Source organism: Zingiber officinale, chromosome 5B (assembly GCF_018446385.1).
Source record: "Zingiber officinale cultivar Zhangliang chromosome 5B, Zo_v1.1, whole genome shotgun sequence".
In the NCBI taxonomy this organism is placed as follows: Eukaryota; Viridiplantae; Streptophyta; class Magnoliopsida; order Zingiberales; family Zingiberaceae; genus Zingiber; species Zingiber officinale.
The window spans coordinates 7,796,468-7,804,772 of record NC_055995.1 but is presented as its reverse complement, the minus strand read 5'-3'; the positions used below and the strand labels follow the sequence as shown (position 1 = coordinate 7,804,772).

The following is an 8,305-nucleotide window of genomic DNA, read 5'->3' as shown; positions in this document are numbered from 1 at the left end:
TAAGTTAGGTAATTTTGGTAAGCCTCTAACTAGACCATTTAATTTACTTATGTTTCTGAAATGTGTGTGTGACATTCTTCTATGCCATAGCCAGGTTTCTTCTTTTTGTGTTAAATAACACTTGACTGAAGAAGTGGTTAAGTTAATGGCATAGATATTGTCTTTTCTAAAGCCTTTTAGGCTTATAGTTGGATTATCTAGATGTTTGATCAAACATTCTGTGGATAGAAATTTTACCTTATACCTAGTGTCACATAATTGACTTATGCTCAGGAGATTGTATTTAAAGTTTTCAACAAGTAGAACATTTGTAATTATGAAATCTATTTTTAATTCAATATTACCTATACCAATTACCTTGAGTTTACCGTTGTTTCCAAAGGCAACTGTTCCTAGGCTTTTGTAGGTTAATTGAGTGAACTTGGTGTGATCTCCAGTCATATGTTTGGAGCAACCACTGTCCAAAATCCACTTGGTTTCCTACAACAAGTAGGATTTTTATGTTAGTCTTAGTTTATCAATTTTTTAATCAATCATTATTTTAAAAAAAATCTTAATTTTAAAATTTTGAAATTAATTTAAGTTTAAAATTTTGAAGTTAATTTTTAAGTTAAAATTAAAATTTTGAAATTAATTTTTAAGTTAAAATTAAAATTTTGAAATTAATTTTTAAGTTACAATTAAAATTTTGAAATTAATTTTTAAGTTAAAATTTTGAAATTAATTTTTAAGTTACAATTAACATTTTGAAATTAATTTTTAAGTTAAAATTAAAATTTTGAAATTAATTTTTAAGTTAAAATTTTTAAATTAATTTTTAAGTTAAAATTAAAATTTTGAAATTAATTTTTAAATTAAAATTAAAATTTTGAAATTAATTTTTAAATTAATATTAAAATTTTGAAATTAATTTTTAAGTTAAAATTAAAATTTTGAAATTAATTTTTAAATTAAAATTAAAATTTTGAAATTAATTTTTAAGTTAAAATTAAAATTTTGAAATTAATTTTTAAAAATTAAAATTTTGAAATTAATTTTTAAGTTAAAATTAAAATTTTGAAATTAATTTTTAAGTTAAAATTAAAATTAATTTTTAAGTTAAAATTAAAATTTTGAAATTAATTTTTAAATTAAAATTAAAATTTTGAATTTAATTTTTAAGTTAAAATTAAAATTTTGAAATTAATTTTTAAGTTAAAATTAAAATTAATTTTTAAGTTAAAATTAAAATTTTGAAATTAATTTTTAAATTAAAATTAAAATTTTGAAATTAATTTTTAAGTTAAAATTAAAATTTTGAAATTAATTTTTAAAGCCTTATTCATCTCACCCGAACTATATTATCAATCAGGGAATCCTATGATTTTGTGAGATGAAATTGGTTTGATTACAGACTTTTGGTTTAACTTGTGTTAGATTCAGACTTAGCTTTGGTTTCCACAAATAGGCATTCTTCGGATAAACTTCTAAGCTTGGTGAGTCACAAGGACATCATTAGAAGTAACCAACCTTTCGAGGTTTTCCGAATAGTCCTATCCACGGAACTTAGTACTAAATCTTGGTCTAACTGGTTAGGATTCGTTTAAGGGTAGCTTCGGTCAGTTCCACTTGGCCAAATGCACCAGATCGAAACCATATCTTTCTAGACATGCGATGCCCAAGTTTCCCTAACGTACTATCATCCAAAAATTTCACCAATACCATGATTCAAGTTAAACTTGGTCTCTAATTCTAATTGCCCTGCCGGGTTTGTTAGTTTTGGGTTACCCTGTCGGGTAAGTTAGTTTTGGAGGTGCCAGCTATTCTGGAGCCTCCCCCTGAATTATTGGCTATTAATTTAGATTTTAGGCTTGTATCGATTCTTTTATAGTTATAATCAACTTGGTGATAATCTAAATTTTGTTGAGTTTTGAATTTTGATTTTAATTTAGATTTATATTTTAGTTTTTGATCTGATTTATTCAAGTTTATATAATGTATTTTATCTTTAGGTATATAGAATTGATTAAGTCCTACTTGCGTGGTTAAGCACGCTTTCGGGACCCAAGCTTGTTTAGTTGCTTTGTGTTGGGTTAATAATGATTTAAAGGTTTTGTTTGAGTTTGACTTATATCCAAGTCCGGTTTTATTATAGCATGCCTTTTGGTTATTTAGAATTAAATCTAAATTTTTAGATCTTGTTGTGAATTTTTCCAACATTTCCTTTAACTTATTAAGTTCATTTTTTAATGATAAATTCTCCTCCTCAAGTGTTCGATCTTGAGTTGAATTCGAATTTTTTAATTGTTCCTTGAGGTTTTGATTTTCCTCAAGAAGCAATTTATTTTTATTTTCCAATTTAACTAATTTTTTATTCAAACACGAGATAATTCTAAAGAATTTACGATTTAAGTTTAGGTATACCTCTTTGGAACCTTCGGAAACGAGTACGGACTCGTGGCTCGATTCGGGTTCGGACCCGTCTTCCGATTCCTCTGATTCGTCTTCCGTTTCAGCTTCGCGAGCCATTAGCGCGAGGTGACTTTGGTGCTTTTCTCCTTCCGATTCGTCTGAGGAGGAATCGTCCCATGTTGCTTTGAGGGCTTTCTTCTTTGTTGACTTTGGTTTGTCAAGTTTCAATCTTGGGCATTCGTTCTTGTAGTGCCCCTTTTTGTTACATCCGAAACATGTGACATTTCTTGAGTCGGCTGGCGAACTGATCTTCTGAAGATCCTGTTTGCTGAAGCTTCTCTTTTTCCTGGTGAACATTTTCCTTACCAGGTTCACCAGGTGTTCTTCGTCTTCAGAGTCTTGATCGGAATCTTCTTCGGATTCGGGCTTGTTCTTCTTTTCTTTAGAGGAACCTGCAAATAAAGCTACACCTTTCTCGACCCCGGCGTTAGTTTGCTCATGAAGTTCTAATTCACAAAAGAGTTCGTCCAATTTTAATTTAGATAAATTTTTTGAAATTTTGTAGGCATCTACGATTGATGCCCACAAATTGTTTCGCGGAAAAGCATTTAACGCGTACCTGATTAAGTCTCGGTTCTCCATTTGGTGGCCTATCGCGTGGAGACCGTTGAGGATATCTTTGACCCTCGCGTGGAGCTGACTTGCCGTTTCTCCTTCCTGCATTTTTATATTAAAAATTCTATTTAACAGCAAATCTCTCTTTGTTACCTTCGCGTCGCTTGTTCCTTCGTGCAGCTCGATCAGTTTATCCCAAAGCTCCTTAGCGTTTTGATGCGGTCCGACCCGGTTCAGTTCTTCTCGTGTTAGTCCGCAGTGTAGAGTATTGATGGCTTTGTTTTCAATTGATGCCTTTTTCTTCACATCATTTGTCCAGTCTTCAGGGTCTAGTATGTTCCCGGAGTTGTCTACTGGAATTTTGTAAGCCCTTGTGACGCTCATCCATTGGTCGTAGTCTGTCTTCATGTAGACCTCCATTCTCCTCTTCCAGTACGAAAAGTCATCCACGTTGAATAGAGGAGGACGTACTGTGCTGAAGCCTTCTTGTTGAGACATTATAACCTACACACACGAAATTAACTGGAAAAATATCCCAAGACTTCGTCTTGGATTAGCAGTGCGGGAGAAACAGAAACTCTAAGTTGGTATTGCACCAATTTAGATTTTAAATGCAAAAAAAAATCTTCCAAAAAGGTAATAATATCAGTTTTTTTAAAAAAATTTCACCCCCTATCTGTTTGGTGGTTGCACCAAATCAGAGCGGAACCTCGCTCTGATACCACTTGTAAGACCGTTAGATTCGATAGAGGGGGGGGGTGAATATCGATTTGAAAATCTCGAGTTAAAACGCAGCGGAAAAGTAAGAAAGTAAAGAGATGAACACGGTTGATTTTTACTTCGTTCGGAGCCTGTGACGACTCCTACTCGAAGGCTCGTACTCCTTGAGTACTTTCGTTAGGCAATTCACTAGCAATTCGGATAATTACAATTTACGTACAAATATTGCTAATGAAAGAAAAACAAAGCTATACCGACAAATAATGAATTAAAAGAAAACCGGAGTGAGTCGTCGGAGCTTTGTGAACGTCGTTGGAGCGCAGAGTAGCAGAGTGATTGAACTCGAGTTCTCGAACACGATATGTTGAAGCTCCACGGGGCTTCTTTTATATGCCCGGCGCTGGATCCCTTCCGGCGCTCGAATGTGACGAACACTCCCAACCAAAGATGCTCCAAGTGTCAACGTCGTCACGGGATAAAACTTGCCTCCGGAGCCCGGATCCCCTAGAAGTCCTTCTCCTGCAAGAAAAGGTTAGTCCGAGACAAAATGTACCCTGCAACAAAGATTGTTAGCACAGTTTTATAGATAAGCAAAGTATGACTTAGATTCCGTCTTTCCGAGACCGGAATCTAGTCACGATCTCGACTTAGATATTCGAAATTGATCTAAGCCGGATCGACGCCTAATGTTCCCTTCCCGGGAACGTGTCCTCGCAGTCACTCCCCTCCAGTGACTTACCTTACTTACCTGCCAGACGTCCAGTCAGCCCTTCGACCCGTCTGGACTTCTCGCCAGCTATCCGGTCAGCCCGTCGACCTAGCTGGACTTCTCGCCAAGCGTCCGGTCAGCCCGTCGACCCGCTTCGACTTCTCGCCAAGCGTCCGGTCAGCCCGTCGACCCGCTTGGACTTCTCGCCAGCTATCCGGTCAGCCCGTCGACCTGTCTGGACTTCTCCTGCACACTTTATCAAAGTGTCAGACAATAACAGACTAACTTAACCTGATTTGTCATTCATCAAAACCTGGGTTAAATCGTTAGTGCTAACCGCACCAACATATACAACCGATGTAATATTAGTTAATAACACCAGTTTTGCAGCGGTGGAAAACCGATGTAATATCAGTATTTTTTTAACAGCACAAATTTGATTTCCGAAACAGTGAAAAACCGACAATAACAAAAAAAATATACAAATATTCACAAATTACACAAATATTCTTCTTCCAACAGTATCCATAAAATACACAAATATTCATAAATTACATAAATATTCTTCTTACAATAGTATCCATAAAATACACAAATATTCTTTTTACAACATCAAAAGGTAATAGATATTGTACACATCAAGGTAATATTCACAATTTACATTCCATGCAAATGCATGCATCATCCAAAGTTTTCAACAATCAAATACCTTTCCTACTCAAATGTAATCTAGCATGCATTCAACCCACTCGAACCACACTTCATCAATTTCAACTCTGGAGTACTTGAGATTTGTAAACTGTAAAAACACATAAATAATATATTAGTTAATCAAGACCAAAAATCATAATTGAAAAAGTAGTAAGAGCACCAGATAACAAGATGAATAATTGGAATGCTTAAAAAGAGAAACGCACATCAATTATCTCAACCACAAATAAATAGAAAGAAGAATCAATGATGTAAGATACTGATATAGTCCAACACCAACACAAATTCAAAGAAGAAATTACCTATCTTTGTATGCTGAAGCCAAATTTGCATGGGCTTCAGGCATAGTTGGTCTGATATTCACAGCACGTATATAATCCTGAATTGCTTCAGTAACTCTACCAATCTCCTTAAATGTGTTCCCTCTATTGACAAGATCATCAGCAGCAGTCTACGAAGAACTTCATTGTAACAGGCTATCACTTCTGCATAATTTCCCTGGTGTAATACAAGAGAACTATCAATTTCCAACTAGGGGCAAAGACAGCAAAGAAGAAGATAGACAAATTATATGACTTTCTTCCATTAAATGAGGCAATATGCAGTAACTCTCAAACTAGCGATGAAAAAGACAGATATAGTACTCTACCTGTTGCTTGTATATAATAGCCAAGTTGTTGAAGGGCGCAGATATCCCTGTTGTAACTGCTAAAGTTGCCTTATAGAATGATGCAACAACACTCATCATGTTGCTGCATGAAGAGAAGTTTCATTAAGGAACAAAAATAAACTATCCGCATAGTTGTCATCAAACATTTCTAAAGCTTACCAGTCCTTGTATATGTTGCCAAGGCTTAACAATGCTTGTGGATGGTTAGGTTGTAAAGCAAGGCATGACTTGGGAAAAATTATTAAAATGAAGTTATTCAACAAGGAAAAAAAACTTAAGAGAATAAAAATATCCAAATTAAAAAGTCACCCTATAGAAGTTGATAGCCTCTTCCACATGTCCAGCGTCTTTGAGAGCATTCCCCTTTTAATGTGCAAGAAAGTCGATCATTAACTAACCTGGCTCACCATCAAGAAGGATACCACATTTTGACATATTAGACCATTATCAACTTACCAGATTATTGTAAGCTTCAATAAAGGTAGAATCACAGTTGATAGCTTGCTTGTAATGCAGAATTGCCATGTCAAGTTGACTTTGTTCATAATAGATGCCAACAAGGTTTCCTGCGTCCAGATATCCCCAATGCATAGTTGACATAATAAACTCTCTTCAGAGCATAGTTTGCAGCAAAGTTATCCACAAAATCAAAAAGAGATTAACAGTCCAATGGAAAAATAGGAGTTATTGAATTACGTAGCATATTCCAGTGAAAGTATTCTGCAATAGAAATGTTATGAAGAACCTGAAATAAATAGAAAATGAATAAGAGTTCACACAAACAAGAACTACACATAGTAAATAAACTTCTCTTCTTTTGTATGCAAGTCAACAACAAATCATCATGTACTTTAAAAATGAGTAAGATATTAGTTAAAATGGAAATAATTAGAGGAAAAAATAGACATGTTTCATATAGCAGCCAATTAATACATTTTGACATGGAGAAACAACATCAAACCCTTAGTTGCAACTATTAAGAAGACCTAAAGACAAACAGTGTAAAAGTCTTCACACAAAAAGTAGAAGTGTGGATACCAAATATGCAATTTCTTCTTTCATATCAAACCCAACAAAGAATCATTGGATCACTGTCATCTTTGGGAAGCAATGAGATTTCAATTAAAATAGAACAAATTTGAGGAATTTTACATTCTTGATTTGTATAATAACTGGTCAATTGATCTTCGTATGGAGAAGAACTAAGTAAAATATGGTCAGTGTAAAATCCTTATGAGTTGAAGTCGAATTATATTTCAACTAAAATATAGATTAAATCAATGACAAATGATAATCAAAGTGAAGAAATAAACAAGTAGACAATAGGTTCCATTATCACAACAGTTCACAAAACCTAAACATTCTAAAAACACTAAATCTAAGAATTTATTTGTGGTAAAGAATCTAAACTTGCTGCGCATGAAATATAATGAATCTGGAATGCAAATGCTAAACACCCTAGGAGTTGAAGTCTTATGAATGGTCAGGTGCAAGAAAAGGTGAGGTTTAATCTTAACAACTTAGCATCTAATATTTGGACGCTAAAGTTAATGCGGGCTGAAAACTTTGACTCTGAAATCTACAATATCCACAGTTCACACATGATTACAGTACACTCTTCTTCATAGCAAACAACACAGAGTAGGAAACTACAAGTTCTGTTATGCAAGGTTGACCATAGAGAAAGTTAAAATCCTGTTACTCTTACTTGTTGGTCTCACCGCAGAATTACATCCGTCATGCATTTGCTGCAATTTCATAAAAGATATCCTTAGGTCATTAAGCCATGTGCAAGCTCTATTCATCTTTTCACCATTTTTAAGCCCCAAAATCTTATATATTTTTCATCATAAAGGACTTTTCGTTTGCTCATAGCTTGAATATGTGGTAGCGCTGATCAAGCAATTTCTTATATTAGGTTCAAATGACATCAATCTATATGACTGAGGTAATCTTGCAATAACTTGAACAGAAATTTGAAATATTCTGTATTTTTTCAGGAGGGATAACTCTAAAAAAGATAATAGCCATTCCATATCAACTATGTGAGTTGAAGTGCTAACTAAGAGAAAAACCACAAAGGTACAAAAACTTCCAAAAAAAAATTGTAAAATGTCAATTCTGATTGACATAAAAAATCATTACCTAGGCCGAGGGCTACAACTTCTTGACCTTCCTCTTATCTTTGGAACTGCTTCCATAATTTTTCCTTTATGTCTAGAAAATATTAAAAAAAAAAAATACATACAACTTATTAGATTTCATGTTAAACAGAAAAGAAACATCACATTGCTTAGTGTTTACATCCATAGAAGATGAGATACACGTCTACAAATTGACGAGATGCAGTTGACCTTAGCAGAAGGCATCACGGAGAGCTATTTGCTGCATAGGAAAAAATAGCAAGGCAGAATAAAAAGAATCATCTTATCAATAACTCATAAGATGATTAAATTAAGGCATACCTCTTTAATTGGCTCGATATTTTG

At 33.8% G+C, this 8,305-nt stretch overlaps 1 long non-coding RNA gene across 1 annotated transcript; it reads right to left on the bottom strand.

Moving 5' to 3' along the window:
* Positions 1-5,174: 5,174 nt before the first annotated feature.
* LOC121987231 lies at positions 5,175-5,860 on the bottom strand. Its single transcript, XR_006113447.1, has 3 exons — positions 5,796-5,860; positions 5,449-5,644; positions 5,175-5,234 (listed from the first exon to the last, which is right to left on the bottom strand). It is a non-coding gene; the product is annotated as an uncharacterized LOC121987231 (long non-coding RNA).
* Between the last annotated feature and the right edge of the window lie 2,445 nt (positions 5,861-8,305).